This window comes from Meriones unguiculatus, chromosome 10 (assembly GCF_030254825.1).
Source record: "Meriones unguiculatus strain TT.TT164.6M chromosome 10, Bangor_MerUng_6.1, whole genome shotgun sequence".
Taxonomy (NCBI): Eukaryota; Metazoa; Chordata; class Mammalia; order Rodentia; family Muridae; genus Meriones; species Meriones unguiculatus.
Window position 1 is genome coordinate 98568190 of NC_083358.1, and position 26158 is coordinate 98594347.

The following is a 26158-nucleotide window of genomic DNA, read 5'->3' on the forward strand; positions in this document are numbered from 1 at the left end:
GGAAAAAGAAAAAAAAAAAACAGAATAGCTAAAAAAAAAAAACCCTGTACAATTATACAGGTATAATACAAGGTATACCACAGTGTATCAGTAGTAAAAACTGCATGGTACTGGCATAGAAACAGACTGGTGGATCACCAGAATTGAATGGAACACCTAGCATTGTACCCACACACCTATGGACAGTTGATTTTTGACAAAGAAGCCAAAACCATATAATGTAAAAATGTAGCATCTTCAGCAAATAGTGTTGGACTAACTTGATGTATACATGCAGAAAAATGGAAATGGATCCATATTTATCACCCTGCACAAAACTAAAGTCCAAGTGGATCAAAGACCTCAACATAAAACCACACATTAAATCTATTAGAAAAAAAGAGAAAACCTTAGCCATCAGAGAGATGCAAACAACCCAGATGTCCATAAATGAAGGAATGGATACAGAAATTATGGTACTTTTACACAATGGAATACTACTCAGCAATTAAAAACAAGGAAATCATGAAATTTTCAGGCAAATGGTGGGATCTAGAAAAGATCATACTGAGTGAGGTATCCCAGAACGAGAAAAACACTCACTTATAAGTGGTTACTAGACCTATAAGATAAAAGAAACATACTGAAATCTGTACACCTAAAGAAGATAAACAAGAAAGAGGACCTTGGGTAAGATGATCAACCCTCACTTAGAAAGACAAATGGGATGGACATTGGATGTAGGAGAAAACAAGTAACAAGACAGGAGCCTAACACAGAGGGCCTCTGAAAGACTCTACCTAGCAGTGGATCAAAGCAGATACAGATACTGAGATAACCAAACCTTCGGCAGAGCACAGGGAATCGTATGAAAGAAGGGGGTGTTAGTATGACCTGGAGAAGACAGGAACTCCACAAGGACCAAATATATCTGGTCTCAGGGGTCTTTTCTGAGACTGTATCTTCAACCAAGGACCATGTATGGATATAACCTAGAACCCCTGCTCGGATGTAGCCTATGACAGCTCAGTATCCAAATGGGTACCTTAGTAAGGGGAGCAGGGACTATTTCTGACATGAACTCAATGGTTGGCTCTTTGACACCCTCACCCCCCCCCCCCCCCGAGGGAGGAGCAGCCCTGCTAGGCCACAAAGGAGGACTTTTCAGCCAGGCCTGAAGATATCTGATAAGCTAGGGTCAAATGAAAGGGGAGGAGGTCCTCCCCTATCAGTGGACTTGGAAAGAGGTAGGGAGAAGATGAGGGAGGGAGGATGGGAATGGGAGGGAATGAGGGAGCAGGATACAGCTGGGATACAAAGTTAATAAACTGTAACTAATATTAAAAAATAAAAAATTAATTAAAAAAAAGAAAAAAGAGAAAAAAGGAAAAAAAGGGGGGGGGGAAGAACTTTGAATGCATGGCATAAGAGAGAACACCAACAGCTCAGGCTCTAAGATCAACAATTAATAAATGAGACCCCATGATACTTAAAAGCTTCGATAAAGCAAAAGATGGTCAACAGAACAAAACAACAACCTACAGACTGCGAATAGACCTTCACCAACCCTACATCTGACAGAGGGCTAGTATGCAGAATATGTAAAATACTCAAGAAATTAAACACCAACCCCAAATAATTCAATTAAAAATTGGGTACATTCGATATTCCTCTGTCGAGAATTCTCTGTTTAGCTCTGTTCCCCATTTTTTAATTGTATTACTTGGATTGCTGCTTTTCAGCTTCTTTAGTTCTTTGTATATACTGGATATTAGTCCTCTGTCAGATAAAGGGTTAGTGAAGATTCTTTCCCAATCTGTAGGCAGTCATTTTGTTTTGATGACGGTATCCTTTGTTTTACAGAAACTTTTCAGTTTCATGAGGTCCCATTTATTGATTGTTGCTCTTAGAGCCTGTGCTGTTGGTGTTCTGTTCAGAAAGTTGTCTCCTGTGCCAATGAGTTCTAGGCTGTTTCCCACTTTTTCTGAAAGACTCAAACTAGCAGTGTTTTCAAAGCAAAGACTCATGACCAAACCTTTGGCAGAGTACAGGGAATCATAAGAAAGAAGGGGAGTTAGTCTGATGGGGAAAGGATAGGAGCTCCACAAGGACCAAATATATCTGGGCACAGGGTCTTTTCTGAGACTGACATTCAACCAAGGACCATGTATGAATATAACCTAGAACCTCCACTCAGATGTAGCCTGTGGTAGCTCAGTAACCAATTGGTTTCCCAAAGTGAAGGGAACAAGGACTATTTCTAACAGGAACTCAATGACTGGCTCTTTGGTCTCCCCACCCCCGAAGGGAGGAGCAGTCCTGTTAGGCCACAGAGGAGGGCTTTGCAGCCAGTCCTGAAGATACCTGATAAAACAGGATCAGATGAATGGGGAGGAGGTCCCCCCTATCAGTGGACTTGGAAAGGGGCACGGTGGAGATGAGGGAGGAGGGAGGGACTGGGAGGGAATGAGGGATCGGGACACGGCTAGGATACAGAGTTAATAAAATGTAACTGATAAAAAAAAATTGGGTACAGAGCTAAACAGAGAATTCTCAACAGCGGAATCTCGAATGGTGGAGAAACATTAGAGAAATGCCCAATGCTCTTAGTTATTGGAAATGCAAATCAAAACGACTCTGAGAATCCATCTCACACACATCAGAATGGCTAAGATCAAAAACTGAAGTGACAACAAATGCTGGACAGGATGTAGAGAAAGTGATCTGTTGGTATAATGTTCTTTTAGAATGTATACACCTTACCCTTGTTCATTCAAATGCTTATTTCTCTCCCCCACTCTTTGGTTTCAATCCAGACATTGCATTGTGATACTTTTTCTAAGCATCACCTTTCTCAACTTTGTGTAAACATGACAAAATAAAACAACCAGCCACAATGTTGAGCAATAGAGAGGAAGGAGTAGGTGGGAGAGGGGAGGAGCCAGAGGACAGGAAAGAGTGGGAGGAAAAGGGCAAGAATGCTGGGAGAACAGAATCAGGAGGGAAGATCTTGGAACGACATGGAGAGATGGACTGGACATAATATATCACTAAAAGCAAGTATAATGTGGGAAATCTAAATGTTAGGAAACTATGAGGGCTTGGAGATTTAGGATGGAGTAATTGTTGCCCAGCACTGTGTTCTAGGTTAATTAAATAAATCATAGGCTCTGTGTGGTGATTTGATTATACAGCTGTTTAGGAGTAACAACAGCTTTACCAGAGGTATATTAATAGTAAATATTAATAGTCACCTACAGTAAGGATTTCTCCTCCATTGTTGGTAGGATTGCAAACCTGTACAACCACTTTGGAAATCAATCTGGCCCTCTCTCAGAAAATTAAGAATAGTACTACCTCAAGATCCAGCCATACCACTTTTGGTCATATATCAGGAAGACTGTCCAACATACAAGAACATTTGCTCAACTATGTCTATAGCAGCTTGATTCATACTAGCCAGAATCTGGAAATAACCTAGATATCCTTCAATCAAAGAATGGGTTCAGAAATTGTGGTATATTTACAAAATGGAAAACTACTCAGCAATTAAAACAAGGAAATCATGAAATTTGCAGGCAAATGGATGGAACTAGAAAAGATCATCCTGAGTGAGATAACCTAGAACCAGAAAGACACATATGGTATATACTCACCGTATAAGAAGATATTAGCCATATACTATAACCAGTCTAAAATCTACAGAGCTAAAGAAGCTAAATAACAAGGAAAATCCTACTGAGGATGCTTAAATCTCATTCAGGATGGCAAACAGGATAGACACCAGAACCGGTGGATAAGAGGGAACAGAATGGGAGTTTACTATAGAGGGTCCTCTGAAAGGCTCCACCCAGCAAGGGATCAAAACAGATGTGAAGACTTACAGCCAAACTTTGGGCAGACTGCAGGGAGTCTTATGGAAGAAGGGTGGGGCATAGAATGATTCCGTGGGGACAGGAGCTCCACAAGGAGGCCAACAATGCTAAAAAAATCTGAACTCACGGGTTCCTGCAGAGACTGATGCACCAACCTAGACCCCCTGCTTAGAGGTAGCTGATATGCACTCAGTCTCTATGTGGGTCTCCAAGTAAGAGGAACAGGGGCTGCCTCTGTCATGAACTGGGTTGCCTGCTCTTTGATCACTTCCCCCTGGCAATGTGGCCTTTCCAGGCCACAGAGGAAGAGGATTCAGGCAGTTCTGATGAGACTTCATAAGTTGTGGGCAGATGGCAGGGGAGGAGTACTCCCCCTTTCAGTGGACTAGAGGAAGGGGATTGGGAGAAGAGTGATGGAGGGTGGGACAGGGTGGAGTTGAGGGAGGGGGCTGCAATCAGGCTATAAAATGAATAAATTGTGAAAAATAAAATAATACTAATAAAAAGGAAGACAAAAAGAAATTCTACTTATTAAATTCTGTTTTTATATCTTAAATTGTTTTTCTTATTTTATTCATCTGTGCTTTTACCGTCTTCACTGAAGTATGTATTCATATCCTTTTTGAGTTCTTGAATTATGTCTATTGTTGCTATTTTAAAATCATTGTCTTATATGTCATGTAAATTGCTTTTCTTGGGGTATATTACAATGAGGGTACCAATTTTTGGTTAAAAATTGTTTGATCATTCATGTTTGTGTATTTTTACTTAATCATTTGGAGTTAGATTATTTGTTTTGCTTCTTGGTATAAAAATCTTGTCTCTCTTATTCCTGTTACTTTATTATATTGAGTGGTTGACTAGATATATTGAACTTTGTCATAGGTAGGTGAGATTGATGGTTACTTTTATCATTTGGCAGCATGTGTAGAACTTAACACCATAAAATAATGGTTAAACTAATTGAGTAGCAGTTAATTTTCTCCATGTTCAATAATATAAGTGGTATTTTCAGTAATAGGACCTTACTGTCAAGTTGTGGAATGCAACCAATAGCATAGGCAATAGCTTGTAATTTTTTTTTTTTTTTTTTTTTTTTTGTGCTGTGGTCTATAGGAGCACATTGGCCAATGTCTCAATAAGATGTAACCTATTCCTGGCATTTGGGGTTTACTTGGTTACATGTCTAATTGGGTCATTGTCTCTCTCATTATATGATTACTTCATTTAAATTCTGCTCATGCACACACACACACACACACACACACACACATATAATCTGAGAAGACCCTAAGTTCTGTAGAGTCCCAGCTACTATCTCTGACAACACATGCTTACTAATATAGACACTTCTGTTCCCTGTCAAACCTACCACAGTAAGGAAATGCAAAGTCATCTTTCTTCTGGAGGATAAAAACAAATTAAATACTCCTTTTAGTGAAAACTCATTATAATAAACTATAGTACAGCCACACATAGTCTTTCTCTAAGTGCAAGCTTAACATATAGCAAAGAAATGAAAAGATTTCCTGTGTGACCAAAGTACCTTGATTTCAGATACATTGCAAAATAAATAGAAATTTCCCATGTGAGTCATTTGGAAAATTTCAGTGTTTGACATCATTGGGGAGGTGACAGATTTACCCACAAAGGCACAAAGTTTACACAAAGGAATAGGCTGAGAAACAGGGTCAATATTCTACCAGTCTCTAAGATGCACTGGGACATACCCCTTAGTTTCTGTTGAGTGCACAGCGAAGTGTATTTCTGGCTAAAAGCAAGATTACACATATCTAATCTCATTATTTAAAATCAGGGTAAGTGGACATGTTTTAATGTATGTGGTCTGGATCTGCAAAGTAAGAGTGGACCTCTCCAAGGCACTGGTAGGCAAAGCTAATCTGTTATAATATATTCCACTTTCCAATTTTTAATGTATATTTTGCTAGATTAGACTGAGATAAAATTCACTAATGACTTAATCAACTATCATCTCAGTGGCAAAATAAAATTCTTATCTGTTTGACAACTTTTTCACATAAATTGACCAGCACCTGGCATGAGTCCACTGTGTGTATTGCCAGGTCAGGTTTTTTTTTTTCCCATTGACCACTTGTTTTATTACAATGTAAAAGTAAGTTTTTTTTTATTAACCAAAATCTAGTATTTATTATCTTTTATACTAGACACAGGCACTCACACTTAAACACAGAAACAATCAAGCCATATTACATAAGAGGTCAATGTACAGTGGTAGCTAAAATAGGTATCAGTTTTCTGAAATTGAAGGAATATTGATCTGAGATCGCCATTGATTTAGTAGATCTCTTGTCCATAGGTTTATGGCTTTGTCTGCTGTGTTAGGCTTTAATGATCCCATTTAACCTTCAGTTCCCATACAGGGGCAGGGTGGAGATGAGGGAGGGAGGGTGGTTTTGGGAGGGAATGAGGGAGCAGGATACAGCTGGGATACAGAGTTAATAAAATGTAACTGATAAGAAAAAATAAAATTAAAGAAAATTAAAAAAAAGACAAATTAAATGTATGGGAATTGAAGGTTAAATGGGATCATTAAAGCCAGGTCAGTTTTGAATTGGTTTCTCATTGACGACCCCTATCCCCTGCCTTCAGTTCAGAGAATGGGTTCCATGTAGATGATCCCTAAATTCATCTCACATCCTCCTTTGTTTTGTTTCTATTTTGCAAGTGAAAGCAACGAAATCTGTAACTCACAGAGTATTTGTGATTTAACATTGGTTGTGATAAGCCATTTCTTTTCTTCAAAAATTTGTGTTATGGATACTTCCTGGAGGAACAGAATGTCTTATGTTAGAACAACAACAAAAAAAATCAAATTGGAATGGAATGTTAAAAAGCTTCAATACAAGCCAGACCATCATAGTGCATACCTAAAATCCCATCACATAGGAGTTTCAGTAGGAAGGCAGGGTTCAAGGTCAGTCTGGGCTGTGTAGTGGGCACCTGTCTCATAAAAGTAGCAACCTAAATAACTCTTCAGTAAATCAGTTTTTAAAATTACCTTTACAAGCCGTTCTTGTTGAATATCTCCAGCAAGTGGAAGCAGATGTCTTCCATAAGGCATCCATCATCTACCTAATGACAACATTGACTATTCTGGGCAGTAATGAGAGGAAAGGAGGCAGTGCAGGAGAAAGATTGTTAGGATAGACAAGAAGAGGGGGAGAAAATATATGGAAGGGAAGGAGGGGAAATGCACTATCACTTATGGACACGTTTTCTGGGTTTACCCCTGCACCACCATCTTGTACACACCCACTGCATAGTTTGTTGGGCTTCTGGTTCTAGAGCCAAGAAGTGTGTGTGAAGAGTTAATATAGGAGCCCCTGATCAGAGCCAATACATCTGCATTTAAAAAAATGCCCTTTTAAAAAGTTTCCTCATTCTGCTGAGAAGATAGTGTTTGCAGGCTATGGTGAAGATGTCAGGTCATCTACATTTGTTGCCCTTGAAAGCCTCGCCTACACAGATTGGGAGATAACAGACTTGCTCTTTCCTTAAAGTTTTCAAGCTTGAGCTCAACCAAGTATGTTTGTGGTGGAGCAGAGGATTTGAACCTAGCCCATTTAGTTTTAGAGCCCATGTTCTTAATTTGGCCTCACTGTCTTTGAGCACAGGCCTATCTATTTCCATTCAACTTTCTGTTTATTTCAAGACTTTCTCCACTATCCAGGGTTTGAAGCCCTGGATAGTGAGACTTTCACTTTGTAGAGAGGAAAGAGTATAAGTTTCTGTGCTTCTTCCCCAAAATGATTCTCATATCTTTTCTCTGATTTTTAAAAAGATGATAAAGAAAGAATATAAAAGAAACCCAAAAGCAAGATCAGGAGACAATATAGGAGATTTAAAGAGAATGATACTATTTAAGGAATTATATACCAAATAGGCTTTTTTTCCCCCTAAATTTAAAACTGGGTAGAATTCTGCCCTGTGGAACTTTTCTTCTTTTTTACCTGTTAGATGATGCAGCCAAACTTTTGTAGCCAAGCTAGCAAACAGTCAGTGTTGTTAGCAGCTGGAGGTCCACAATAGTTTTAAATCTCATCATTGTCTTTTTTTTTTTTTTTTTTGGCCGATAAGCATGGATAGCTTCGCAAGGTCTCTGTGTTCCCCTGTAAAGTGTAAATACCTGTAAAGTACTTGCAGTTGTGGTGTTGAGTAATGGTGAGGACTATGAATCCTATATTTTCAGCACTTGGAGGATTAGCTGGGGCAGACATAGTATTAGCAACAGCAGTATTCAGGAGTCTGGTTGTGTAGTGTCATAACTAAGTCCTTCCTCTGAGATCTTAGATCATAGGTATGCTTTGTAGAGAAAATTCCTTTCTTTCCAGCTTCCCCATTCTACACTCAATGAGCTTAGAGTCTGAATCATTAGATTCTAGGAATCCCATGGGTGTCAGAACTGCAGAGATTGCAGCTTAGTTCTATAAAACCCTTAGAAAGTAGGAATTCGTTCTTCACAGGACAGTCTCTATGTTTTTACAGCAGTGTGAAAATATGATCACATATTAACAAAAGGCTATCAGTGTGACACAGGGTGGGAAGGATCATTTGTTAACACAAAATTCCATGAACACACATCGTTCAGGGTAGGACAAAAAAGAATGGGATTTGATATTAATGGCTCTTCAAAGGTATGACATTTCTTAGTAATCTTAAATACTATCTGAAGCCCTGAATAGTCAGTGCTTTTCCAATATTCATTTGCATGATTTTTATATTTTTTACATTCTTCTCTAATCCATTGTTTTTGTTTTTTGTATTTATAATAAAAACCAAGCCTTAAAGAACCTAGACAAAAAGTTTAATGTCTGACTCATAAATCAGAACACCTGGCCTTATTTAAGGCTCTTTCACTACTCACGGTAATAACACTTTGTTACATCCACATGGTGTTTTATGGGCTGTACATAGCGTGTCTCATCTTACCTTGCTTTCCTCAGCCATATGGTCCTTCCATAATTGCCATAAGGAGCTTCATCCTGGATTTGGATCTTGAAATTAGTAAAGTGACTCCAGCCTCAGACTCTGCTGAACCATAGCAGGGTTTAAGGAGTGCTTCTCTGTGTACTCTGTGCTCTGTTGTTGGTGCGTGGCTTTCACCAAAGTGCAACTGAAGAGGAGAATTGGGATTCCTTAACTCATTCAAAAGCCCCCAAATTATGCATATTGCACTCATTATACCCATTGCACTCTCTGGTTCTGGATAGAGTATGAACAAATGGTTTTTATTCTGCACTCTCTGTGCTCCTGTTCTGTGTTACCTGAACTGGTATCATTTATTGAAGCCTTAGATAAAATCCTTTAAATTGCTTTTATTGTATCTTTTTTAAATTGTGAGAAAATCCACTCATCCTTGGTATATGCCTTAAAGTCTTTGACCTCAGAATCAGAGAAGTTCAAACCTCCTACTCATATGACCTCTTAAAATCCCATAAAAGCAAATCAGAAATAACCATGTCCTACAGCTCACAAAAAGGAAATAAAATTGATATGACAGGAGACATTTCTTTAAGTGACTTAACACTGTTACTAGTTAAAGTGGGAGGGGCTTTTTGTCTTGAATCCTTGGTTCTCCATGTTCTCTCTGTCATTTCACGAACCTCCTCCTAGTTTTCTCTGTTGCACTTCCTTTCAGATTTTCCTTCCTGTCTGTAACTCACAAGATTACCAGAATAGACTCAGGAAGTGTGTAATAGGCGATTCTCATTCTGTCTTTGTATTCTTCTTTTTCATGTGTTTCTGCTCCTGACGAAGTAAAGAGACCAAATAAAGGAAAAGGAAAGAATAAAACCACAAATTCTTATTTTAAATTATTTTCTTTCATGTGAGTTAAAGAACCCCAATTCTCTTCTTCACTCCCTCTCTCCCATTCAGGTACCACAGAGCAGAGAGTAGATAGAATCCCGAATAAAAACCATCCCGTTCATGTTCTCATTTAAAGAAGGACAAGCTATACTTTGTATGTTTTATCATTGTGTGTTCTCCTTCTCAGAAGCCAAAGCATGATGATCTTATCCTGGGAAAGCCAAACAATGATAGTGGAGTTTGTTCTTCGAGGATTCTCTTCCATCCTGCAGCTAAATATTATCCCTCTTTATAATGTTTTTCATCTTCTACATACTAACTGTTTCTGGAAACATCCTCATTGTTCTCCTAGTTCTGTGCAACCATGCTCTCCACACTCCCATGTACTTCTTCCTAGTCAACCTGTCCTTTTTGGAGGTCTGCTATACCTCCAACATTATCCCCAAGATGTTGCTGATTATCATAGCTGACCAGAAGACTATCTCAGTGGTTGGCTGCTTAGCACAATTCTACTTCTTTGGATCCCTTGCTGCAACAGAGTGCCTCTTGCTTGCTGTGATGTCCTATGACCGCTACCTTGCTATCTGCCAGCCTCTCCGATATCCCATCCTGATGACTGGTCCTCTCTGTTTTAGGTTGGCTACTGGATCTTGGTCCTGTTGCTTCCTTCTCACATCCATCACCATGGTCCTGCTGTGTAGACAGAACTTCTGTGGCCCTAATGAAATTGATCACTTCTTTTGTGACTTTGCCCCTTTGATTCATCTCTCCTGCATGGATACTTCACTGACTGAGACCATTGCCTTTGCCAGCTCTTCTGCAGTCACTCTGGTCCCGTTTCCCATCATCACAATTTCCTATGCATGAATTCTCTTTGTCATCTTAAGAATACCGTCTGGCTCAGGCAGGAGAAAGGCTTTCTCCACCTGTTCTTCCCATCTCACTGTCGTCACAGTATTTTACGGAACACTGATTGCCACATATCTTGTACCTTCAGCCAACTCTTCCCAAAACTTGCGTAAAGTGTTTTCTCTGCTGTATACTATCCTGACACCTATGTTCAACCCCATTATCTATAGCCTGAGAAACAGAGACATCCATGAAGCTTTGAAGAAATTCTTGAGCAAGAAGTCAGGCTTCCTCATATGACATGCAAAACAAAAGTGCTCTAACAGCTGCCTCTAAGGATGGCTATAGTAGATGCTGCTAAGTTCTCACAGCTGCAGGCTATCTAGTATCCCATTTTATGGTCTAAGTAGCTTTTATTTATTTATTATTTGCTTAAAATTTATGTATTTATTTTACATCCCAATTGTAGCCCTCTTCCTCCTGGTCACTTTCTCCCACTCTTTTCACCGTATTCCCCACCCCCTTGTCCTCAGTTTCTTAGAAAACTGAAAACGGGGCCCCACTAATCTACCCCAGCACAGCATGCAGCTCAGGGCTGAGCTCCTCCTTATCTACTATGGCCAGGCAAGTCAGCAAGCTAGGCCAAAGTGATTGAAAGCATGCATCAGAGTTCATGTCATTCCGTTCAACTTACTGGGGTCCCACATGAAAATAAAATTGCCTGCCCATTACATAGGTATATGGAGCCTAGGTCCAGTTCATGCATGCCTTTGGTTGGTGCTTCCATCTCTGTAAGGCCCCATGGATCGATTAGTTAACTCTGGTGGTCGCCTTGAAACATTCTTGTTCCTTCTGGGTGCTTTTATCTTTTCTTCCCACTGTTCCACAGGACTCTTTGACCCTAAACATGCCTGGTCTAGTCTAAGTAGCTCTTATTCTGTCATGCCGTCTCTGAGAGTCTTGGATTCTTATTTAAAAAAAAAAGCCTATAACCAAGGTGAAATGATAAGATTTTTGACCAATTTATTCAATTATTCATAAGTTTATTATGCTCAAGGTACTTTGCTAGACATAAGTGATAAAAATAGATGAAAAAAAATCAGAGGTATTGTTTGCTATCATCAAACTCACTGTTTAGTAAGAAGAAAATCATTAACCAAATACTCATTTAAAACCAGGAATATAAGTACAAAATTGTACTGATGATTCAAAATAATAAGATGGTTAATATGTATCTATTAGAAGGGCCAAAAATCTAGAACACTGACAACACCGAATACTGGTAAGAATGTGGAGAAACCTCTCATTGCTGGTAGACATGCAACATTCTCAGCTACTTTGAAAGTTAGTCTTGCAGTTTCTTAGAAAACTGAACATACTGTTTCAACATATTGAGCAATTACATCCTTTGTTCTTTATTCAAATTCAATGAAAGCTTTCCACAAAAGAAAACTATACAGAGATTTTTTTTATAGCTGTATTATTTATAGTTGCCCCAAACTGGAAATAACCAAGATGCCCTTTAGCACATGAATGGACATATCCAGAAAATGGAAGCTATTCAGCACTATAAAAAGGAAACGAATCACTGAAGGATGAAAAGACACATAGAACGGAATACCAGTAATGCTTTTGAAAAAGTGACTGTTACCATGTTTCCAACTACACAACATTCTTGAAAAGACAAAACCATGGAGACAGTAATAGGAGAAGTAGTTGCCAAGCATAGGGAGAGGAAGCATGGATAAGAGGAGCAGAAAGCAATTATAGGAGAGTAAAGCTACTAAGTAATTCTGTTAGGGTAGATATGTGTCATTACACATTTGTTGAAAGTCAAAGAATGTATGACATCTACAGTGAGTCACAAATGGTAATTGGGTGATGGTGATGTTTCATTGGTATTACAATTGGACCCCTTGGGTATGAGATTTGGGTACTGAGAATACTGAGAAGGCTGAGTATGTAGAAACAGAGGATATATGGAAACTTGCTGTACTTTCTGTTTTGCAGTGAACCTAACATTTCCATAAAATAAATTAATTAAAGATGTCATGTCCATCGCAGGAGTACAGAGCTTTTGTGTCTTTTTCTGGAATATATTTGGCCTATGAAAAATATCTTATAATCTGCATAAAGAAAGCGTGGCATATTTACATAATGGAATATTACTCAGCTCTTGAAAAATCATAAAATTTTCAGGCAAATGGATGGAACTAGAAAAGAATTATTCTGAGTGAGGTAACCCAGATCCAGAGAGATGAATATGGTATGTATTTGCTAAGAAGTGGATATTAGCTATTAAGTAAGCGATAGACAAGCTTAAATCTCTAGACTCAGAGAGGCTAGGTAAAGAGGAAGGTTCTAGGGGGACACATGGATCTCCCGGGGAGGGGGGAATAGGATAGGTTTTGCTGTCAGACAGGGGTTGGGGGTAGGTGGAGACGGGAGAGTGTAGCTCAGATGGAGGGAGAAAGTGTGAGGAAAGATGGATAGAAATGAGTTGGGGGGGCACGTGGGAGGAGGTGTAGAAACCTAATGCAGTGGGAAATTTCTGGAAGGATAAAGGTTCTCTTGATGAGGACTCCTGGTAATGAGGGATATAAAGTCTAAACTGGCTACCTCTCATTTTCAGATGGCGTTTCCAGTGGCAGGGCTTGGTTGCCTTCAATTTAGTCTTTGGCCAAACGTTTCCATAGAAAACTCTTAACAACTCAGGATGTTGCTAAAACAAAGTGTTGGTCTCTGAAAACTGACAGCTGGGTGTCCATTGCTAAAGACAACATCCACACAATCCATTGAACATGGATAATTCGAACTGGTGCCTACATGGAGCCTTCACCACTATATTCTAGTCTCTTTAGTGTGAGAAGGTACTCTGCAACCTACTGAAAGAGAAATGTGGACACCAACCCAGCCACAAAACATCTGACTTATAATCTGACCTACCTGCAAAATATGCTAGGGAAATTGTGGCCAGAACTTGTGGGAGTAGGCAACTAAGGTCTGATTTGACTTAAGGCCTACTCCACAAGATGAAGCCCTTACCCAATACTGCTTGTGTAACTGAAAATCAGAAACTAGATAGCCTGGAGTCCTACAGTAAACCCAAATACTACTAGTCTAAAACAATTATCCAGTGAAGTGACTCCTAAGGATATTCTGCTATACACATGGATCCATGCCTTATTTGTTCATCAATAAAAACGTTTCTTTTGCCAGAAGATGAGAATAGATGTAGAGACCCATTGACAGATATAATGCAGAGAGAAAGTCTAAATGAAAGGTCTCCATCAAATCCTTCCCCTCAGAGCTCAGAGAATTCTGTGGAAGAGAAGGTGTAAAGACTGTAAGAGTCAGAGGAGACTGGGGACAGCAGGAGAACAAGGCCTTTTAAATTAACTAAGCAAGGCACACATGTGCTCATAGAGGCTGAAAGCAGCAAACACAGGGCATACATGGGTTAACCCCAAGTTCTTTTTTTTATATGTTATAGCTCTGATCATAGTGTTTTTATGGGTCTCATGACTGGGACTTTTCATGTTGGTTGCCAAAACTTTGATAAGGTTGTTTTTTTCTTCACCTTATATTTTATTGTGTCCTGTTTGTTTAGTGTCTCTTAGAAGCCTGTTCTTTTCTAATAAGAAGAAACAGAAGGCAAGTGGATCCAGAGGGTAGGAGAAGTGGGGAAGAACAAGAAGGATAGAGGGAGGGGAAACTATAATCAGAATATACTGTATGAGAAAAGAATCTATTTTCTTTTTAACATAATTTTTCATTCATTACAATTTATTCACTTTGTATCTCAGCTGTAGCCCCACCCTCTTCCCCTATCAATCCAGCCCTCCCTCCCTCCCATGCCCCTTCCCCATTCCACTGATAGGGGAGAACCTCCTCTCCTTCCATCTGACCCTAGTCTATCAGGTCTCATCAAGACTCTTTCAGAGTCTTCCTCTGTGGCCTGGTAAGGCTGCTCCCCCTTCAGGAGAAGGTGATCAAAGAGCCAGCCCCTGAGTTCATGTCAGAGTCAGGCTCTGTTCACCTTACTAGCGATCCCACTTGGATACTGAGATGCCATGGGCTACATGTGCAGGGGTTCTAGGTTATCTCCATGAATGATCCTTAGTTTGAATATCAGTCTCAGAAAAGACCCCTGGGCCCAGATTTTTCTTTTGGTTCTGTTGTTTTCCTTGTGGAGCTCCAATCCCCTCCAGGTCTTTTTATCTCCTCCTTTTTTCATAAGACTTCCTGCACTCTGCCCAAAGTTTGGATATGAGTCTCAGCATCTGCTTTAACACCTTGCTTGGTAGAGTCTTTCAGAGGCCCTCTGTGGTAGGCTCCTGTCCTGTTCCTTGTTTTCACCTTATTCTGATGTCTATCCCATTTGCCTTTCTTAATGAAGATTGAGCATCTTACCCAGAGTTCTCCTTCTTGATTAACTTCATTAGGTGTTCAGATTTTTGTATGATTATTCTATATTATATATCAAATATCCACTTATAAGTGAATACATACCCTGTGTGTCTTTCTGCTTCTGAGATACCTCACTCAGGATTATCTTTTCTATTTTCCACCAATTGCTTGCAGATTTCATGATTTCTTTGTTTTTAATTGCTGAGTAGTATTCCATTGTGTAAATATACCACAATTTCTGTATCCATTCCTCAATTGAGGGGCATCTGGGTTGTTTCCAGATTCTGGCTATTATTCATAAAGCTACTATAATCATGGTTGAGCAAATGTTCTTGTTTTATCCTTGAGCATATTTTGGATATATGCCTAGGAGTGGTAAAAGTAGCACTATTCCTACTTGTCTGAGAAAGCACCAGATGGATTTCCAAAATGGTTGTACAAGTTTACCTTCCCACCAGCAAGGGAGGAAGGTTCCCTTACTTTCCATCTTCTCCAGCATGTGTTGTCACTTAAGTTTTGATCTAAGCCAAATAATCTATTTTCAAAAAAAAAAATGAAAAAATTAAAAAAGAATGTGGGGATTAAAGTCAAAATTTTTAAAATGTTGTTATTAATTACACTTTATTCACTTTGTATCTGCCCATAAGCCCCACCCTTGTCCCCTCCCGATCCCACCCATCCTCCCCCTTCTTCACGCATGCCCCTCCCCAAGTCCACTGATAGGAGAGGTCCTCTTCTCCTTCCTTCTGATCTTAGTCTATCAGATCACATCAGGAGTGGCTGCATTGTCATCTTCTGTGGCCTGGTAAGGCTGCTACCCCCTCAGGGGGAGGTGATCAAAGAGCAGGCCAATCAGATTATGTCAGAGGCCGTCCCTCTTCCCATTACTATGTAACACACTTGGACACTGAGCTGCCATGGGCTACATCTGCATAGGGGTTCTAGGTTATCTCCATGAATAGTCCTTGGCTGGAGTATGAGTCTCTAGGATGTTCCCTGTGTTCAAATTTTCTTGTTCTGTTGCTCTCCTTGTGTGGTTCCTGTCCTCTTCAGCTCTTACTATTTCCCACATCTTACATAAGATTCCATGCACTCTGTCCAACAGTTGGCCATAAGTCTCAGCATCTGCGTTGATAGTCTGCAGGGCAGAGCCTTTCATAGGCCCTTCATGGTGGGTTTCTAGCTTGTTTCCTGTTTTCTTCTTCTTCTGATGTCCTTCCTCTTTGCCGTTCAGGATGGGGATTGAGCATCTTAGTCAGGGTCCTCTCTCTTGATTAGTTTCTTTCGATATACAGATTTTAGTAGGTTTATCCTATATTAAATGTCTATATGAGTGAGTATATGCCGTGTGTGTCTTTCTGCTTCTGGGACAGCTCACTCAGGATTATCCTTTCGAGGTCCCACCATTTACCTGCAAATTTCATAATTTCCTTATTTTTCATTGCTGAGTAATACTCCATTGTGTAGATGTACCACAATTTCTGCATCCATTTTTCAGTTGAGGGGCATCTGGGCTGTTTTCAGCTTCTGGCTATTAAAAATAAAGCTGCTACAAACATCACTATTTACAGATGATATAGTATATATAAATGACCCCAAAAAATCTACCAGGGAACTCCTACAGCTGATAAACACCTTCATCAAAGTGGACGGATACAAAATTAACTCAAAAAAAAAAAATCAGTAACCCTCCTGTATACAAAAGACAAAAGGGCTGAGAAAGAAATTAGGGAAACAACACCCTTCACAATAGCCACAAATGACATAAAGTACCTTGGAGTAACCCTAACCAAGCAAGTCAAAGACTTGTATGAAAGCAATTTCAAGTCTCTGAAGAAAGAATTAGAAGAAAATATGAGAAGATGGAAAGATGTCCTATGCTCATGGCTTGGCAGGATTAACATAGTAAAAATGGCCAGCTTACCAAAAGCAATCTACAGATTCAATGCAATTCCCATCAAATTACCAACACAATTCTTTACAGACCTGGAAAGAAAAATTCTCACCTTCATATGGAACAACAAGAAACTCAGAATTACTAAAACAATCCTCTACAATAAAAGATCTTCTGGAGGTATCTCCATCCCTGTTCTTAAGTTGTACTGTAGAGCAAGAGCTATAAAAACTACACGGTACTGGCATAGAAACAGAATGGTGGATCAATGGAAGTGAACAGAGGAGTGAGAAATAAACCCACACACTTATGGACACCTGATCTTTCATAAAGATGCCAAAACCATACAATGGAGAAAAGATAGCATCTTCAACAAATGGTGTTGGGCTAACTGGATGTCTACATGTAGAAAAGTCCAAATAGATCATACTTATCACCCTGCACAAAACTGAAGTCCAAGTGGATCAAAGACCTCAACGTAAAAACAGATACATTAAATCGGTTAGAAGAAAAAGTGGGGAATACCCTTGAACTCATTGGCACAGGAGACAACTTCCTGAATAGAACACCAACAGCACAGGCTCTAAAAGCAACAGTCAATAAATGGGACCTCATGAAACTGAAAAGCTGTAAATCAAAGGACACCTTCATCAAAACAAAGCGACTGCCTACAGATTGGGAAAGAATCTTCACCAACCCTTTATCTGACAGAAGACTCATATCCAGTATATATAAAGAAGTAAAGAAGCTGAAAAACAGCAAACCAAGTAATCCAATTAAAAAATGGGGAACAGAGAACTCTCTGTAGAGGAGTATCAAATGACAGAGAAACACTTAAAGAAATGCTCAACCTCATTAGCCATTAGGGAAATGCAAACCAAAACGACTCTGAGATTTCACCTTACACTCATCAGAATGGCCAAAACTCAAGTGACAACACATGCTGGAGAGGTTGTGGAGAAAGGGGAACCCTCCTCCATTGCTGGTAGGAATGTAAACTTGTACAACCACTCTGGTAATCAATCTGGCACTTTCTCAGACAACTAGGAATAGTGCTTCCTCAAGATCCAGCCATACCACTCCTAGGCATATATCCAAAAGAAGCCCAAGTACACAATAAGGACATTTGCTCAACCATGTTTGTAGCAGCTTTTTTTTTAATAGCCAGAAGCTGAAAACAGCCCAGATACCCCTCAACTGAAAAATGGATGCAGAAATTGTGGTACATCTACACAAAGGAGTATTACTCAGCAATGAAAAATTAGGAAATCATGAAATTTGCAGGTAAATGGTGGGACCTCGAAAGGATAATCCTGAGTGAGCTGTCCCAGAAGCAGAAAGACACACACGGCATATACTCACTCATATAGACATTTAATATAGGATAAACCTACTAAAATCTGTATATCGAAAGAAACTAATCAAGAGAGAGGACCCTGACTAAGATGCTCAATCCCCATCCTGAACGGCAAAGAGGAAGGACATCAGAAGAAGAAGAAAACAGGAAACAAGCTAGAAACCCACCATGAAGGGCCTGTGAAAGGCTCTGCCCTGCAGACTATCAAAGCAGATGCTGAGACTTATGGCCAACTGTTGGACAGAGTGCATGGAATCTTATGTAAGATGTGGGAAATAGTAAGAGCTGGAGAGGACAGGAACCACACAAGGAGAGCAACAGAACAAGAAAATTTGAACACAGGGAACATCCTAGAGACTCATACTCCAGCCAAGGACTATTCATGGAGATAACCTAGAACCCCTATGCAGATGTAGCCCATGGCAGCTCAGTGTCCAAGTGTGTTACATAGTAATGGGAAGAGGGACGGCCTCTGACATAATCTGATTGGCCTGCTCTTTGATCACCTCCCCCTGAGGGGGTAGCAGCCTTACCAGGCCACAGAAGATGACAATGCAGCCACTCCTGATGTGATCTGATAGACTAAGATCAGAAGGAAGGAGAAGAGGACCTCTCCTATCAGTGGACTTGGGGAGGGGCATGTGTGAAGAAGGAGGAGCAAGGGTGTGATTGGAAGGGAAGGAAGGAGGTGCTTATGGGCGGATATTAAGTGAATAAAGTATAATTAATTAAAAAAATAAAAAATAAAAAAATGGGGAACGAGGAATATGGAATGGCAGAGAAACACTTAAAGAAATGCTCAACCTCATTAGCCATTAGGGAAATGGAAATCAAAACGACTCTGAGATTTCACCTTACACACATCAGAATGGCCAAGATGAAAAACTCAAGTGACAACACATGCTGGAGAGGTTGTGGAGAAAGTGGACCCCTCCTCCATTGCTGGTGGGAATGTTCACTTGTACAAACACTCTGGAAATCAATCTGGTGCTTTCTCAGTCAAGTAGGAATAGTGCTTCCTCATGATCCAGCCATACAACTCCTAGGCATATACCCAAAAGAAGCCCAAGTACACACTAAGGACATTTGCTCAACCATGTTTGTAAAGTCAAATTTTGTTGATTGATGGGTAAAAACTTTTGGAGGAAAAGACAAGCAAAAAATACATATATAGCTGCGTAGCCCCTTTAGGCAATTGTCAAGATTATGGCTGAAAACCCAGAAATTTTAGGACACCCTCTCATTAAAATGTATAGTATTCAAAACCTTTATATCAATTTTAGAAATCAATAGCACATGGAACATATATAACTATTTCATTACATGATTTTTTTTTCTGCAGTTAACAGTTATGTCAGATTTGAATATCCCATTGTGTATATTTAGGATATCTTCAAAGCATTTACAGGTATCATTGGAAGAAAAGTAAAATTTTACAATTAATTATATACTTATAATTGAATAATATTTACTGTTGATTAATTATACATGAAAGCAATATGATAGAGAGTGAAAAATGTAATGATCCTTTATACTCCAGGATTTAGGAGTTCTAGGAAAATGAAGATTTGCATAAATGAAACCAATTAAAGAACTGCAGCAATATCTCCAGCACTCTTTCTCCTCTGCCCCTACAGAGGAAGCCCAATCAAAAGAATGGCATTGTATTTATTTGATGTCATCCCCCGTTGCCAAGCCTTCTGTGAGACTCTCCCTTCCTGTTGGACATGCTTTCAGTAGTTAAAACATAGAATCTTCTGGATTCTATTTGTTCCTGATTCAAAAGCAGCTTAGTTCAAAGCTCTTAGTTCTGAGTCAGCTACAGAGTAGAATAGCTGATGGCAGCATTTCATACTTGGATAGTGTTTGTTCCTTGTCTGTTTCTTGAAAACTACACATTGCTAGTTCTGAGAATAGAAATATGTGATCTTGGGGGGAGCCAAGATGGCGGCGCCGGGAGAGCACTGCGTTTGAGAAGCAGGACAGCACTCGCCGTGCAGAGACCAGGAGACTGAACTCTGGGCCCTGAAACTACATTAATTGTGTTTCCCAGGTGAGGGGAGGCTCCCACGGTGTGGGAATCGGTCGGGTCCACTCACGGCTACCCAGCCAGAACCCAGAAGAAAGCCCTGGTAACACGGGCTTTGTGTCTCCAGGCTGGAGCCACAAGCGTCCGTGCCCCAATCACTTTCCCAGGCTGATCCGTGAGCACAAGGGTGCCTGAGGCTGGGAGTCCAAGTTGCAGGGGGACCCCACTGGGAAGCAAAGTTGCCAGACTGATCACGGGTCACCCAGTCTTTCTCCGGAAGGTCTCTAGGATGGCGGGTACCCACCGCCAACACAACTGAGCTCCTGCCGTGCAGAGAGCTGCACGCTCAGCTCAGCTGTACAGACAAGCTGCGCGCCCCAGTACAACAGGGACTGGGAACCCCTATCCAGAGAGGACCCCACAGGGAAGGAAGAAACTGTGCTGCTGGGGTCACCTAGGGAAAGTCTAGCAGCCTGCAGATCGCAGACAGGTGAGTACGCCCAGCCATCACAGATCTGGGCCCAAACAGGGAGCACAGAGTGATCGGAAACTCAGCTCCCGCAGACTAGCAGTCTGGCGCACGCTCCACCAGCCCAGAGGCCTGCATTGTACCAAATACACCTTACAGGCAGAACTGTGCGCCCCAAGACACCAGAGCAGTACTCACCCGCCACAGATTACTTCTTGGGTTCTGGGGCACAGAGCCCCAACCTGAGACCTACAAAAGACCGGGAACCCTGAGATCAACCCCCCAGATACTGCTCCAAGGGGCAACCAGTTATCCCTAACAAAACCAACCAAACCACGGGACACACAAGTTACAGCAGTTGATCACTAAATTTACAGCAAGAAACCCAGAAGGAGGGCAGCTGTCTCCAGGACTTCTTCCAGTGAGAGGAGAGCCCTCTCGACTAATCAGGACCACAGTTACTACCCAGGTCTCTATGCCTGAGGTGAGCTGTAGCAACTCCTGAAAAACACCGGACATCCAGTGACTATACCCAAAAAGCTGGAAAGGCTTCCTTCAGGAAAAACCATCTTCCTGCCAAAGGGATTCTCTCCACTACAAGAGTCCAGGAACAACCAGAAACTAAATTCAAACAACTAAGATAGCCCAATGGGTAGAGGACAGCGTAAAAGTTCAACCAACAAAATCCAGAGCAATATGGCATCTCCAGAACCCAGTTATCCAGGGGCAAATAGCCCTAGACACCCCAGCATAAATGAAATTCAAGGAGATGACCTAACATCTATGCTCATGAAGAAGATAACAGAGGAAACAAATAAAATACGAAAAGAATTAGAGGAAGATAAAAACAAACAGATCATGGCTATCCGTAAAGCAATGGAGGAAATTAAAGACAGGGAGATTATGGCCATCTGTGAAGAAATACGGAAAGATGCAGCCAAACAGTCTGTGGCCTTTAGAGAGGAAATGCTTAAATCACTGAATGAAATAAAAGAAACAGTGGATTGTTCAAACAAACAGCTGAAGGAATTGACAGAAAAACATGAAAATACAGTCAGACAGGGGAAGGAAACCAACAAAATAGCTCAAGACCTGAAGATAGAATTGGAAAAATTAAAAAAAACACAAATGGAAGAAATTGTGGAAAGAAAGAACTTAGGGAAGAAAGCAGGAACTACAGAGGTTAGCATAACCAATAGGCTACAAGAAATGGAAGAAAGAATCTCAGGTGTGGAAGATATGATGGAAGAAATTGATGTATCTGTCAAAGAAAATGTTAAAGAATAATAGGAATAGAGGAAAAAGAAGGTTCCCTGCACCAAGGCCCAGAAAATATTTTCAACAAAATCATTGAAGAAAATTTCCCCAACTTAAAGGAGAGACCAATAAGAATACAAGAGGCCTATAGAACACCCAATAAATTAGACCAGAAAAGAAAATCCTCCCACCACATAATTATCAAAACTGTAAGTATACAGAACAAAGAAAAAATACTAAAAGCTGCAAGAGAAAAAAGTCAAGTAACATATAATGGCAAACCCATTAGAATCACACCTGACTTTTCAACAGAGACTATGAAAGCCAGAAGGGCCTGGACAGATATCATGCAGACCCTAAGAGAACACAGATGTCAGCCCAGGCTACTATACCCTGCAAAACTCTCAGTCCTCATAGACGGAGAAAACAAGATATTCAATGACAAAAACAAATTTCAATAATACCTGCAAACAAATCCAGTATTACAGAAGACACTGGAAGGAAAAATACAACCCAAGAAGGCTAGCTACATTCAAGAAAACACAGAAAATAAATAAGCCCACTTCAGTAAAACAAAAAACAACCAAGCACACAACCGTATCACAGCCAATATCAAATTCAAAGGATCTAACAGCCACTGGTCATTAATCTCTCTCAATATCAATGGACTTAATTCTCCAATAAAAAGACACAGACTAACAGAATGGATGCGTAAACAAAACCCAGCAATCTGTTGTATACAAGAAACACACCTAAGTCTCAAAGATAGACACTGCCTGAGGGGAAAGGGATGGAGGATGGCTTTTCAAGTAAATGGACGCAAGAAGCAAGCAGGAGTAGCCATTCTAATTTCTGATGAAATAGTTTTTCAACCAAAATTAATCAAAAGAGATGGGGAAGGACACTTCATACTCATCAAGGGAAAATTCCACCAAGAAGACATCACAATCCTGAACATCTATGCCCCAAATACAAGGGCACCCACATTTGTGAAAGAAACATTGATAAAACTTAAACCACACATAGATCCCCACACACTAATAGTGGGAGACTTCAACACCCCACTCTCAACAAAGGACAGGTCAACTAAACAGAAATTAAACAAAGAAACAATATTTCTAACAGAGGTCATGAATCAAATGGACCTAACAGACATTTACAGAACCTTACACCCAAACACAAAAGAATTTACCTTCTTCTCTGCACCTCATGGAACTTTCTCCAAAATAGACCACATAGTTGGTCACAAAGCAAGCCTCAACAGATACAAGAAGATTGAAATAATCCCTTGTATCCTGTCTGATCACCATGGAATAAAGCTGGACCTCAGTAACAACAAAAATAGCAAAAAGCTTACACATACATGGAAACTGAACAACTTGCTACTAAAAGACAGCTGGGTCAGGGAAGAAATAAAGAAAGAAATTAAAATCTTCCTAGAACTCAATGAAAATGAAGACACAACATACCCAAACTTGTGGGACACAATGAAAGCAGTGCTAAGAGGAAAGTTCATAGCACTAAGTGCCTTCAAGAAGAAATTTGAGACAGCGCATTCAAGCAACTTAATGGCTCACTTAAAAACCCTAGAAAAAGAAGAAGCAGACACACCAAGAAGGAGCAGACGGCTGGAAATAATCAAACTCAGGGCTGAAATCAATCAATTAGAAACAAATAAAACAATTCAAAGAATCAATGAAACCAAGAGCTGGTTCTTTGAGAAAATCAACAAGATAGACAAACCCTTAGCCAAGCTAATTAAAAGGCAGCGAGACACCATCCAAAACAACAAAATCAGAAATGAAAGGGGGACATAACTTCAGACACTGAGGAAATCCAAGCAATCATTAGGACTTACTTCAAAAGTCTATATGCAACAAAATTTGAAAATTTAAATGAAATGGACACTTTTCTTGATCGATTCCACTTACCAAAGTTAAATCAGGACCAGGTAAATCAATTAAATAGTCCTATATCTCCCAAGGAAATAGAAGCAGTCATCGAAAGTCTCCCATCCAAAAAAAGCCCAGGACCTGATGGTTTCAGCGCAGAATTCTACCAAACATTCAAAAAAGAGCTAACTCCAGTTCTCTTCAAACTATTCCACAAAATCGAAACAGAAGCAACATTACCAAACTCATTCTATGAAGCCACAGTCACCTTGGTACCTAAACCTCACAAAGACCCAACAAAAAAAGAGAACTTCAGGCCAATCTCCCTTATGAACATTGATGCAAAAATACTCAACAAAATACTCGCAAACCGAATACAAGAACACATCAAAGATATCATCCACCATGACCAAGTAGGCTTCATCACAGGTATGCAGGGGTGGTTCAATATACGGAAATCCATCAATGTGATCCACCATATTAACAAACTGAAAGAAAAAAACCACATGATAATCTCCCTAGATGCTGAAAAAGCATTTGACAAAATCCAACATCCATTCATGTTTAAAGTCTCTGAAGAAAGAATTAGAAGAAGATATGAGAAGATGGAAAGATCTCCCATGTTCATGGCTTGGCAGGATTAACATAGTAAAAATGGCCATTTTACCAAAAGCAATCTACAGATTCAATGCAATTCCCATCAAATTACCAACACAATTCTTTACAGACCTGGAAAGAAAAATTCTCACCTTCATATGGAACAACAAGAAACCCAGAACTGCTAAAACAATCCTCTACAATAAAAGTTCTTCTGGAGGTATCTCCATTCCCGATCTTAAGTTGTACTATAGAGCAACAGTTTTAAAAACTGCATGGTACTGGCATAATAACAGAATAGTGGATCAATGGAACCGAACAGAGGACCCAAAAATAAACCCACACACTTATGGACACCTGATCTTTGACAAAGGCGCCAAAACCATACAATGGAAAAAAGATAGCATCTTCAACAAATGGTGTGGTCCAACTGGATGTCTACATGTAGAAAAATGAAAATAGATCCATACTTATTACCCTGCACAAAACTGAAGTCAAAGTGGATCAAAGACCTCAACATAAAACCTGACACATTAATTCGGCTAGAAAAAAAAGTGGGGAATACCCTAGAACTCATTGGTACAGGAGACAACTTCCTGAACAGAACACCAACAGCACAGGCTCTAAGAGCAACAATCAATAAATGGGACCTCATGAAACTGAAAAGCTTCTGCAAAGCAAAGGAGACCATCACCAAAACAAAGCGACTGCCTACAGATTGGGAAAGAATCTTCACCAACCCTTTATCTGACAGAGGACTCATATCCAGTATATATAAAGAACTAAAGAAGCTGAAAAGCAGCAAACCAAGTAATCCACTTAAAAAATGGGGAACAGAGCTAAACAGAGAATTCTCTGTAGAGGAATACCGAATGGCAGAGAAGCACTTAAAGGAATGCTCAACCTCACTAGCAATTAGGGAAATGCAAATCAAAACAACCCTGAGATTTCACCTTACACCCATGAGAATGGCCAAGATCAAAAACTCAAGTGACAACACATGCTGGAGAGGTTGTGGAGAAAGGGGAACCCTTTTCCACTGCTGGTGGGAATGTAAACTTGTACAACCACTCTGGAAATCAATCTGGCACTTTCTCAGACAACTAGGAATAGCGCTTCCCCATGATCCAGCCATACCACTCCTAGGTATATATCCAAAAGAGGCTCAAGTACACAAAAAGGACATTTGCTCAACCATGTTTGTAGCAGCTTTATTTGTAATAGCCAGAACCTGGAAACAACCCAGATGCCCCTCAACTGAAGAATGGATGCAGAAATTGTGGTACATCTACACAATGGAATATTACTCAGCAATGAAAAATAAGGAAATCATGAAATTTGCAGGTAAATGGTGGGATCTGGAAAGGATCATCCTGAGTGAGTTGTCCCAGAAGCAAAAAGACACACATGGTATGTACTCACTCATAAAGACATATAACATAGGACAAACCCACTATAACCTGTGCATGTAAAGAAGCTAAGCAAGAGAGAGGACCCTACCTAAAATGGTCAATCCCCATCCTGAAAGGCAAAGAGGATGGACATCAGAAGAAGAAGAAAACAGGAAACAACCTAGGAACCTACCACAGAGGGCCTCTGAAACCCTCTGCCCTACAGACTATCAAAGCAGATGCTGAGCCTGATGGGCAACTGTTGGGCAGAGTGAATGGAATTTTATGTAAGAACTGGGAAATAGTAAG

The 26158-nt window shown here is 40.1% G+C and overlaps 1 pseudogene; it reads left to right on the forward strand.

Moving 5' to 3' along the window:
- The first annotated feature begins 9901 nt into the window (after positions 1-9901).
- Positions 9902-10853, forward strand: LOC110565512 (olfactory receptor 11A1-like; annotated as a pseudogene).
- Positions 10854-26158: the final 15305 nt, after the last annotated feature.